Genomic DNA, 12,500 nt, shown 5'->3' with positions numbered 1-12,500 from the left:
AGAAAGTAGGGGAAGCTGCAAGAAGCCAACAGTTCTCCACGTGGTAGACGTTACCTATCCCATTTCCACCTGTACCCACATTCATGATTACGTGTTCTTTTATATCTCCTGTATGAGTCGGCGTTCTAAAGTGACGAGTGTGTGTCGCCGTAACAAGTGAAAAAAAGTAGTTTTTGTGGGAGAAAAGTGCGCAGACAGCGAGCAGAAGTCCAAATGAAATCAGGAAAAGCAATTTTAGAAATGCTTGATGAAGTTACTTGGCAGGAAAGGAGGGAGGGAAGGACGGAACAAAGGAGTTAGGTTGGAAGTGCGGAGTGAAGGTGCTTGTGTGGATGAAAAGAATAAAAGGAAAGCGGCGTGTAGTGGCTGGGGTATGAGGTGAGGAGGGGAGAAACGAGGAGACACGGGGAGAGAGAAAGAGAGGGAAAGTGGGAAGTGTGTCGGGGCAGCAGGCGTGAAGGGCAAGGCGGTGAGCAGTGTGGCGGCGCTGGCGGGGACGTGTCTTGGTGGGAGGGTTGCTGTGGTGTCTTGCTGACGGAGGGATGAAGGAAGTGGTTGTGTTTGCGGTGAGTGGACGAGGGGACGCCGCCCACTCACGGCAGGTGGTCCAGCGAGCTACGTTTACTTCTTAAGGGGGTTTATGTTTATGAAGAGCACCGTGTAGGTTGCGGTATTGGTGGTGGTGGTGGTGGTTGTGGTGGTGGATGTTTTTGTGACTGGGAGTGAAAGAGATAAATCGTGTCTGTTTGTTTCTGTGTGTCCTCCTCCTCCTCCTCCTCCTCCTCCTCCTCCTCCTCCTCCTCCTGCATAACCATTGATGCTGTAATATCAATTATCACTACTTCTCAAGAAGCATTATTATTATTATTATTATTGTTATTATTATTATTATTATTATTATTATTATTATTATTTTTATCATTAATATTATCACCACCTCAATCCACTAACCTTTCTTTGTGTCATTGCAGGAGGTGTGTGTTGTCTTCACTGCTGCAAGGTGAGTACTACAAGGCACGCCAATGCTCAACTTCGTCCGTGTGTATCAGTAAGTCCTCTCGTGACCACCCGACTCACAACTTCCAGCTCTTATGTAGCCTTCCAGTAGCCTTCCCTTACCTTCCTTCCAGGCTGTACAACTTATATACTGACTGCAAGCTTTCCCATTCTCCCTCTCAACCTGCAGGTCTTATATATAAACTCTTTCTACAGCCTACCACACCCATCCTTCCAGCCTGTAGGTCTTATATTCCCTCCTTGCCTGACCTCCACAAGCTTCCTCTCAACTCGCAGCGTTCAGAAACTCACAGGAATCTTCGAACAAAGTGCCTCGATTTAAGTGATCAAGTGATTAAAAGGCCATTAGGAGTGCTAGAGGGTGAGGCACAGGGAGGCTTGCTTGCTGCGGTGTTCAGAGCGAGAGCGAGAGAGAGAGAGAGAGAGTGTTTATCTTTTATATTTACCCGTGGCTCATAACTTAAAAAAAAAAATCCTCATTGCCTTAATTTGCTGTGCATGATACTGTTTACTTTTATGTCGTCATCACGCTTTACTTTTGTCAACAATGGTGTGTGTGGCAGTCATTACGTAATACTTAATGTTGTGTAACTATGTAACGACTGGGCGTGTACCTGCTGGTGGGCGTAACGTGGTATTCAAACTTTTTAAACGTAGATCCCGTATTCTTAAACATTTTGGAACAGTTTGAAGCGGTTCAGGTTAAAGGACATATATAAGCACAGAGACAGGCAGGGAGTTCCATAGTTTAACATAGTAGTAGTTGCAGTAATAGTAAAATGAAAGATTGACAAATTAAACACTTTGATCTACCACCATGACTATTGAAGCTCGTGTGTTTTACTGAGAGAGAGAGAGAGAGAGAGAGAGAGAGAGAGAGAGAGAGAGAGAGAGAGAGAGAGAGAGAGAGAGAGAGAGAGAGAGAGAGAGAGAGAGAGAGAGAGAGAGAGAGAGATTTTAAATGTAACAGATAAGCCGGATTCTCAAAAGTGTTTCCCCTTGTTAAAATTGTAGGAATCTAGTTAACCCGTCACTATAACCATAAGAAACATCCTTGAAAACCCGTGTAGCTTCCAGTAGAGCCTTTGAATGTACTGAAGGAGAGGCGTAGTAGTGTTTCAGTATATGGACATCGGTCAGCAAGGTGAAGGTGACTTAGGCAAAATTAAAATGCCTCGTGATTTTGTCTCCTTGTTTACTTGTATCACCAGCGAGAGCCTGGAACATTAGTTAGATGGAGCCCGCGCCGTCCCTCAGCCCTCCGCATGATTGTCCGCTATTAGGAAAAATGAGAAGAGAGAAAGAACATCGTAAAGGAGAAAAGCTGCGTGTGACAGGAGTGGCAGCAGTGCATGTACATAACGGTGCTGTGTTAATGCGCGTTGTTACCTCACCGATGATTTGCCAAGAGGAGGTTTACTTAAGTTCAAGTGACGAAATGGTGACGAATGGTGCGACTTAAACAGACACACAGACACACAGACACAGACACACACAGACACACACAGACACACACAGACACACACAGACACACACACATATAGATCGTGGGGTGTTCAGTACTAAATTTTTTACTCACGGGATGAGAGAGAGAGAGAGAGAGAGAGAGAGAGAGAGAGAGAGAGAGAGAGAGAGAGAGATAGAGATAGAGAGATACATTTTCATTCATGTGAGCCGCACTTTTTTTTTTTCTCTACCTTACTAGATTTTTTTTTTCTCACTCACCACACGTTTCTTTATTGCCCCACGATGTTTACCTCTGCACGTGGCCGGGTTTCATTCACGCTTCTGGCATCCATCTCCAGTTCAAGAGACACAAAATCTGTTAACACTTTACAAACCTTACATGACCAAGGAGGCGCTGTAAACATCAAGCAGGAAGCCTTCACCTGTTTGTGTTTGTCACGGGGATCTTGTCTGTGGCCGCGGCTGGGAAACGCCTGCGTGGCTCTGGTCTGCTGATGTGTCATTCTGGCCGTTGTTTTGCACGCCTTTGTCTCAAGATTTACATATGAACCAGACACTTTCTCCATTCGCTTCTAGTCACAGTTGCCTTTCTTGTCATCTCCTTCTTTTCTCACGCTCTGTATCCCAAGTTGACTGATTATGATTGAAAGTTTGTACGTGTGTGTTCGGTTTAAAAAGTGCGAATAATTTGCCTTTTTTTTATGTAAGAGATAGGGCCAGCCAAGGGCAAAAAAAAAAAAAAAGCCCATTTAGGTGCTGATTCTCTAGAAAAAAGAAAACCGTTGGCCAAAATTAAGGAGCAAATATCTTGATACTTCCCTCTTATCAAATTTATCTCCTTCAGTACCTTGACATAAGTTTGATTGCCTCTCTAATCATCTCTCTATGAACCACAGCCCGCGTGAACAGAAAGCGAAAACTTACATGCATAATATTCAATTCAGGATTTAGAATGCGTTTGTTATTTGCCGTGTAGGACGTGGTGTGGCGTGAGGTGGCTGTGTTATTTTGCTCTGTTATTTACATAAAGCATCTCGTTTGCGTTAGTGAGCCTCGTTAACTCCCTCGCCTGCTATTTCTTATCATTAATTGTCAATCCTCGGTCGTCCGTCAGATTAGCCGAGATTCATAGGGATGATGTGTTGTTTACTGTTGGTGCTCTGGCCAGTGTGATGGTGAGGGCCCCTTCCCGGCTGATGCCGACACTCTTTCTATCCCGTCAGTGCGTCCCTCTCCGTGAGCAGTGTGTAGGAAATTGCGGAGAAAAAAAGAACATTACGTAAATTTTGGTTAATGAGATCGAGATCTCGAGAGAGAGATCTCGAGAGAGAGATCTCGAGAGAGAGATCTCGAGAGAGAGAGATCTCGAGAGAGAGAGATCTCGAGAGAGAGAGATCTCGAGAGAGAGAGATCTCGAGAGAGAGATCTCGAGAGAGAGATCTCGAGAGAGAGATCTCGAGAGAGAGATCTCGAGAGAGAGATCTCGAGAGAGAGAGAGAGAGAGAGAGAGAGAGAGAGAGAGAGAGAGAGATCTACACAGTGAGAAGACACGTCAGGGGCTCCCGTTTTAAAGGCTACACGCACCACCAACAAATCGATTCAATTACTTAACATTCATCCGCTGTCGGGACTGAGAACTACACACATACATAGTCACAGACACAGACACAGACACAGACACAGACACACGGTTAAGTAGAAAACTATCCTTGAGAAGATCTACGGTGTTTGAAAAACAGTTTAAGCGTTTCAGAATGTGGTCCCTGTTTTTAGCAGAGCAGCAGACGTAATGTTGTATTTCAGCGCCGTACTTTGAGTCTTGCCGTTACTTATCACCAGCATCTGCTCGTCTAGTATGTCTCTGCTCACTCCTGTATCGCCGCTAACACTCCTGCTTCCCGCCTCACTGCCCTCCTCTCCGTCACGCCGCCCATCGCTTACCGAGTGAGTTGGTGGTATCAAGTGTGCATGCACTCCGTGAGTCGCCCACATCTCCCCGTGCCTCTCGCTTCATGTGGCAGGAAATGGAGCACTTTGGCTCATTGGGTCGGGTATTGCAGTTTTATTATAGCCTCGCCACTTGCAGGTAGGCACGGTAATGGTGATGGCTGTCGATCTTAACGCTGCTGCTGCTGCTGCTGGTACTGCTGGTGGTACTGCTGCTGTAAAGGCAATCTGCTGATGAGTTCAGGTAAAGCTCATGGAATAGCTCACTTTGGTGTTATCTGCTGCAAAGCGACACAAATAAAAAAAGTATGGAGAATGCAAATTATAACGTCAAGTAATTACATTTACAATGCCGAAGTGCGTGAAAGTTTGAGAATTGCTCTCCTTTTGTTGTCGCGTCCCGGGCTGTTAGGGAGGCAGGCAGGCAGGGAGGGAGGGAAGTGAGAGTGAGAGGGCGGGGAGGGAGGAGGCACCTGTTGCAGCCCAGCGAGCAGCGAACAGTGAGCGGCGTCCTGGTAGAAGTTGAGATGGTGGCGAGGCCCGCTTGTCCCCGTTGCCTGTGTACCGGGCCGCTGTTCGCTGAATAGACAAGAAAATAGAAAAGGACATTTCATCGAGCCCTTCATGGTGTAAACCGTTGTATTGCGCGAAGGTTGGGAGAGGCAGAGGGACACTTGAATATCGTGAGTTTGGGAAGAGGGAACTGAACGCTGGTGCTCAGGTCACAAGAGACACCATTGTGACAGATTACCGTTACTCGTGACTCGGGTTTTCCTCTGTGGTGGTAACGAGGACGGGTGGTGAGAGGCGGCGTTGAGGGTGAGGTGCTGGGTGACTTGCAGGGCGAAGGAGGTCATGTCCCATCACTGTAGACTAATAACAAACTTACACACACACACACACACACACACACACACACACACACACACACACACACACACACACACACACACACACACACACACACACACACACATCCGCGAGAGAGAGAGAGAGAGAGAGAGAGAGAGAGAGAGAGAGAGAGAGAGAGAGAGATTCTGGCCAAGGATAACAAAATAACAAATAAAAAAAAAGGTCCACAGAAGATGCCAGGCCCAAAAGATAACAATCAAAAAGTACCTCAAAAATAACAAAAAATTGACGAACCTTCATAACAATACAAATAAAACTGGGCATTTATTTATATTTTTCGTGAGGGGATTTATTTCACGTGCACGCGCGTGTGTTGAAAGTTGAGTGTTTGCTGGGAGTGCGTTTGCTTCATATAAAAGAAAAGGGTGTCCTGTTTTGTGATGCCTGGCTGCGGGAGGAAGCGTGACCGCGGGGAGGAGGTGCAGAAGGAGGAGGAGGGGCGCCGGTACACAACACTGGACTGAGGAGAAAAGACGTGCTGGGCCCATTAGTCGGCGCTGCGCCCTATTGTGTGGCGGCAGCTGGGAGGTGGTGGTCGGGGGGAGTGGCACTGGCGGGTACATACATACAAACATACATTCAGCAGGAACATGGGAAAGCAATTACGAGTTTCGTGTGTGTTATTTATATGTGCATGGAATTGTGTACATTAGTGTGTGTGTGTGTGTGTGTGTGTGTGTGTGTGTGTCAGAGAGAGAGAGAGAGAGAGAGAGAGACATTTTTGAGAAAAGGGCGTCGCTTTGTATGGAAGGCGTTGGCAGTGAGGCGTCATCCAGATGTGGGTGAGGAAGAGGAAGAAGAAGAGGAGGAAGAGGAAGGGAGAGGGGCGGCAGTCGGTCAGGTGGTGGTGTTGCCAATCCCAGGTGAGGTGCCCCAGGTCACAGTAACGAGCTGGGGAGTGCAGGCTGGGCTGGCTTACTCCTCCCCCTCTCTCCCTCCCAAGATGAACCAGTTACTATTCTTTTTTACGTGGTCTAATTCGCTGGGAGACAGAGAATTACCTGTTTATGCTTTGAACACGTTGGCGCGAGGTAATGTCGGCCTTGAGGTCCCGCCGCGTAAGGCTGACTTTCTCGAGGCTTATCCATGAACCGTTAAATCCTGGCGAGCAATTTTATCTGGTATGCGTTTTTGCTTCCTCGCCGCGACTCCTGCACCGGGAAGCGAGATTCACCGCAATACTGCACCGCCGCGCCGCCTACCTCCTTCATCTCTGTCTCCTCCGTGGGGGATAAGTAGATTAGGTTTTGTACGAGGACAGACACATGGATTAGTAGTGTTTGTTTTTTTATAGCTTTTAAACCTCACACCGCTGTCTTATCTTTGTTTTCTCTGCGTGTGGAGATGATACGTGGGCTTTACTCAAGGGGTCAGGTAGGTTAGGTTATGTAAAAAGACAGACACGGGCAGTAATCATGCTTTTTTTTTTTTAGTTTTCCTTATGTTTATGTGGACGAAATATACCTTTTAAACCTTGCACACTGCCTTATCTTTGTTTTCTTCTCCACGTGTGGGGATTGTATGTGATATTAGGTTTTATTAAAGGGATTGGTAGATAAAGTTAGGAGAGACACGTGCAGTAGTAAGGTTTGTGTTTACTTTGACGAAAAAACCTTGCACCGCTGTCTTATGTTTGTTTTCTCTACGTGTGGGGATGATATTAGGTTTTATTCAAAGGATAAGTAGGTAAGTTTTATACTAAGACAGATACGTGCAGTAGTAATGTTTGTTTCTATAGCCTTTCTTGCGTTGACGTGGACGAAACACATCTTTTTTAACCTTGCACGGGGCCTTACCTTTATTTCCTCTCTACGTGTGGAGATGATATTAGGTTTTATTCAAAGGGTAAGTAGGTTAAGTTTCATACAAGGACAGACACGTATAGTAGTAATGTTTGTTTATATAGCCTTTGTTGTGTTTACTTTAACGAAATACATCTTTTTTAAACCTTGCCTTACCTCTAACCTGCGAAATATATCCTTTTAAACCTTGCCTTACCTTTTAACTGAGAAATATATCTTATTAAACCTTGCCTTATCTTTAACCTGCCTTATCCTTGTTTTCTCTCTACGTGTGTGGATGATACGTGAAATTAGGTTTTATTCAGTGGCCGCCTCGTGTAGGTTCGCCGGGTTTCGTGTAGCTTCCATTATTTTCTTGTTTTCTCTTTTTCCGGACAAGATTCATCTGTTCTTGTCATCGTGGTAACAGCAGCTGTCATTCAGGGCGTTAACTAAACTTTCAGGGACCGGCACCTCAGTGGGTCCTTTATTTGCTTTATTTATTTATTTATTTATTTATTTATTGATTGATTAATTGAGTTTTGCTTTAGGCTGGTTCTTTCTTTTCTTTTTTTACTTTCTTTTCTGTTTTTTTTCTTTATTTTCCTTCCTTTCTTTTTCCTTCCTCCCGCCCTCCCTCTTTCTTTCTTTCTTTGTTTTTCTTTCTTCCTTTCTTCTTTCCTTCCTCCCGCCCTCCCTCTCTTTCTTTCTTGGTTTTTCTTTCTTCCCTCCCTCCCTCCCTCCCTTCCCTCATTCCAAATTCCGTGTGCCGCAATGCTTCATCGCCTTGACCATTACATCTTACACACACATCTATCCCGGGCAGGAGCTAATCTCTTGCAAGTGTGTTGTGGTGGTGGTGGTGGTGGTTGTTCCTGTCACGCTGCTCCCGCTCCAGAATGTCATGCAGCGACGCGTAACTGTAATATATACCTGTGCTGTTAGAGATAGAGAGAGAGAGAGAGAGAGAGATAGAGAGAGAGAGAGAGAGAGAGAGAGAGATAGAGAGAGAGAGAGAGAGAGAGATAGAGATAGAGATAGAGAGAGAGATAGAGAGAGATAGAGAGATAGAGAGATAGAGATAGAGATAGAGATATAACAGTAGGATAATTTCATTGCTTATTCACACACACACACACACACACACACACACACACACACACACACACACACACACACACACACACACACACACACACTTTCCTGACTCACACAATTCCACACACACTTTTCTTTTCCACACACACACACACACACACACACACACACACACACACACACATTCCTTTCACTTTTCTTTTCCTGACTCCACTAATTCCTTTCTAAACCTGAATCATTCTCTCATCAGTCTCGCTCTCTCGCTCTCTCTCGTGTGTGTGTGTGTGTGTGTGTGTGTGTGGTATAACTGTATGGCTGCGTTGGGTAAGTCACTGAATGATGAATTGACGCTCTTTCTCGCCTGTTCAATTATTCACGCTCCTCACTGCCATCTCTCCCTCCTCACTATCACTGCCGATGGAGTTGTATTTCACTAGTCTTAAGTCTTCTCTCTTCCGCCATTCTTCCCTTGCTTTGATCCTCTTGCAGCGAGAATGCACATTTTCCCCTCGACTTCACCATTTCCTCTTAGACATTCCTTTCAGATTTATTCAAGCATTACCTGCTCTCTGTAATGGACTATGTTCGTAAACTCTTATACGCTTCACCTCCGTTACTCTCATAAGGTTTCAGTTGAAGTGACCCGGTTTATTAAGGGTGTTTGAGGGTTCTAGTGACAGGTTGATAAGGTTTCTTCATTGTTAGCAGGAGAAACACTCTTACGTGGGGGGCATTAATTTTTGTAACCTTTGTGAATAGTCATGTTGAGAAAGGAAAGCGTTTTTTAATACTGACGAATGAAATGAAAAGAATGAAATAAGGAAGTACTTGAAACATCATGAAACCAGTGTGGCAGTTCCTATATAAACTTATCTATTTATATTCATTTAACATTCTTATCCATAAATTTAGAAATGACATATTAAAGCTTCCCCTTTTCTCGATACTAACAACCTGACTGTTGATTCTACTCTGTCCATCTAACACGTTATTCGAGAACCAATTTCCTTCGGTCGATGTGTTTTTTTTTCATTTAACGTCTTCAGTAATGTGATATTTTTGCCATGAGTTTTGGGTATAATTAGACCATTTTGCTTACATGAGGAAGGATCTATGGAGGTCAGAATATTGATAGCAAGTCATCACTATTTTCATCCTCCACATAAATTTCTGAAGCTGTATAAAATCACTAAATTGTAAGCAGAATAAATATGAAAACGCGTCACGGTACTTAAGAGTCGAACAATCAAACATAAACCCGTTGCTTCTACTATGACTACTTCTAAGAATTTTGTCCAAACCACCCTTGTTATATCCCTAGTCTTGTGTTGCTCGTGTTGCATCGCTGACCTAACCTGACCGGATTTCTAATTTCTGTCATCTACGCCATTGGTTTGTGGTGCGCTCGTCATTATTGCAGTGGTGTGATGTGGTAAGGGCTGGGAAGAGGGGAGAGATGTTCATTTGGTCACGCGTCAAGGGGAATCTGTCAGGGGGATGGAGGAGGAGGAGGAGGAGGAGGAGGATGAGGAGGAGGGGGATGGATGAGGAGGAGGGAGATGGAGGAGGAGGATGGAGGAGGAGGAGGAGGGATGGATGGAGGAGGAGAGGATGGAGGAGGAGGAGGAGGAGGAGGAGGAGGAGGAGGAGGATGGAGGAGGAGGAGGAGGAGGAGGATGGAGGAGGAGGAGGAGGAGGAGGAGGAGGAGGAGGAGGAGGAGGAGGGATGGAGGAGGAGGAGGAGGATGGAGGAGGAGGAGGAGGAGGAGGAGGAGGAGGAGGAGGAGGAGGAGGAGGAGGAGGAGGAGGAGGAGGAGGAGGAGGAGGAGGAGGAGGAGGAGGAGGAGGAGGAGGAGGAGGAGGAGGAGGAGGAGGAGGAGGAGGAGGAGGAGGAGGAGGAGGAGGAGGAGGAGGAGGAGGAGGAGGAGGAGGAGGAGGAGGAGGAGGAGGAGGAGGAGGAGGAGGAGGAGGAGGAGGAGGAGGAGGAGGAGGAGGAGGAGGAGGAGGATATAATTATTTTTCCTTTAGTACTTTTTCCCCTTTCCCTCATATGCAAACACCACCATTTCGCCTCCATCATAACCCTGTGCTTTCTAAATCCTTTCTCTTCCTTTTCAGACCACCAATTTCACTCCTAGCCTTTCTTCCAGCATCCACATCACGTCCCTCCCACCTCCTGACACCATCCTTTCTCCCTCCCATCCCATCTCGGTCCTGACGCAGTAGCAATCGGTGTACAAACCAGGAAATGTTTGAGTTAGGGGGATAAAAAGAGAGAAACGGAAAGGTAGAGTCACCATCCTTTCTCCCTCCCATCCCATCTCGGTCCTGACGCAGTAGCAATCGGTGTACAAACCAGGAAATGTTTGAGTTAGGGGGATAAAAAGAGAGAAACGGAAAGGTAGAGTCAAGAGTTTTACCTGCCCCCGTGTTCTAGGCCACTTAATTAGCCGAGCCCTACCTGGAGACGTGCGGTGACTCCGTTAAAGCCACAGTTAGACTCGAGGCATCTTCCTTTCTTCCTCCTTCTTTTTAGGAAGATCTGGAATATGTGGAGCTTACAGGAGGTGATGGCGAAGGAGGTTCAGAAGGGCGAGGCAAGGGTGAGGGTGTTATCCTTTGATCCTCCTCTGAGCCTTCCCTGCAGGCACGTTCCGCCACCTTTAGTGTCTTGGGAGGGCCTCATTTCAGCCTCAAGGTGGTGGTGCAGTGAAGAGTGGTGGTGGTGGTGGTGGTGATGGTGGTGGTGGTTGATGATTAAACAGGTATCTTGGTATTCTGAGGAATGTGGTTTGATTAGGTTATATGATGGAATGAAGGGATGTAACATTTTCTCTCTCTCTCTCTCTCTCTCTCTCTCTCTCTCTCTCTCTCGGTGGCAGTTTTATTTCTTGTGTTTCGTGATTAATTTTCTTGGTGTGCATCGCGACAGTTCCCTCCCGCGTGATGAGCTGCGTGGCCTGCCTCCTCTGCCTTCATGTGTTGTTGTTTTTTTTCTTTCTTGCCGTAAATGCAGCTGTCAAGAGGCGAGTGTCGCGCCACCTCAGGGACTAAACTGATTGCCTCTCTCTCTCTCTCTCTCTCTCTCTCTCTCTCTCTCTCTCTCTCTCTCTCTCTCTCTCTCTCTCTCTCTCTCTCTCTCTCTCTCTCTCTCTCTCTCTCATATTTTCCAAGTTTTTAATGTTCTCTTTTTTTCGTTATTTGCAGTCTTTTTTTTCTCGTAGTTGGATTATGTTTGAATGATCTTGATTCACTCTTATAAAGTATATCGATATTTTCGTCCTTCTTGCGTCACTGTCTTTTGCCTCGTCTTGCGTCTGTGGGGGAAGAAAGAAAATAATTGAGTTGCACAGCGGGGCGCATTCCGTGGTGATTCAGCCTCGAGGGAACAAATGCGTCAGGAATTACTAGTGACAGGAGGAAGGAGGTGCTCGCCTGGCCTGGGCGGGAGGGCCGGCAGCGCGCCTGGGTTAGCGGCGGTGTCTAGGTCAGGCCGCTGCGTCTTGCCCTCCGCGGCCCCGGAAACCCCATAACAGCTGCCTCCTTTCCTCTCTGTTTGTTTTCCGTTCTTGGGAATTGGATCTACAGGAGTTGAAATAGACTGAGGTGCAAACTGATGGTTCAAGCTATACTAGTAGTATTTAATATCTAATTTTATTTTCGAGTGGATGATGATCTACACAATGATGAGACACATTATAGAAAATTTAATTGTTTTTCATTGAGGCGATCAGCGCGTCCCCTGGAGGGCGAGGGCAGAGGCGGAACAACGCCGCGACAAAGATAGCCACTCAGGTTTTCCTATCCGTGATGACAATGTCTGAAAGTTTGTTTACTCGGCGCTCTTGCCGTCACGGCGGATGACACGACCTGTCTGTCAGGAAGAGGGAGAGGAGGAGAAGGGGCGCCCTTGATGAGATACTCAGATTTAAATTGAATCTGGCGGAGGAGTGCCAAGTGGATGTGTGATGTTGGTCTCCACGTGAGGCGCGGTGCATTTTTCAACTCAGCCCAGGTGGCTACTGTGCTGTCACGCAGGGAGCCGAGGAAGGACAGGCAACTATAAATATTAGCTTTTCCTGCTTGCATGACTGCGTGCTGGAGCGTCCCTGCTGTATGCTGTGCTGGGGACAAGCTTCCTAACGCCGAGGATGAGAAGCCTGTCATTGGAACAGTTGCTTTAGGCGAGGCAGAGTGAGGCAGGGAGATGCCAATGGGTAGGTACTGGCGATCCTCTGCTGCCTGAGGGCGAAGGGAGGCACCGTCCTGTACGCCGCA

At 46.5% G+C, this 12,500-nt stretch overlaps 1 protein-coding gene across 9 annotated transcripts in view; it reads left to right on the top strand.

Annotated features, from left to right (window-relative positions):
- Window positions 1–12,500, top strand: part of LOC123515235 (A-kinase anchor protein 13-like) — a 567,618-nt gene that overhangs the window by 70,325 nt on the left and 484,793 nt on the right. For all 9 annotated transcript variants that reach the window (XR_006677839.1, XM_045273802.1, XM_045273804.1 and 6 more), the window contains exon 2: window positions 972–1,000. The gene's annotated coding sequence lies outside the window, so the exon portion shown is untranslated. The remainder of the gene's footprint in view (window positions 1–971; window positions 1,001–12,500) is intronic.

Source organism: Portunus trituberculatus, chromosome 38, assembly GCF_017591435.1.
Source record: "Portunus trituberculatus isolate SZX2019 chromosome 38, ASM1759143v1, whole genome shotgun sequence".
NCBI classification, from domain to species: domain Eukaryota; kingdom Metazoa; phylum Arthropoda; class Malacostraca; order Decapoda; family Portunidae; genus Portunus; species Portunus trituberculatus.
This window is presented reverse-complemented; position numbering and strand designations above follow the sequence as displayed.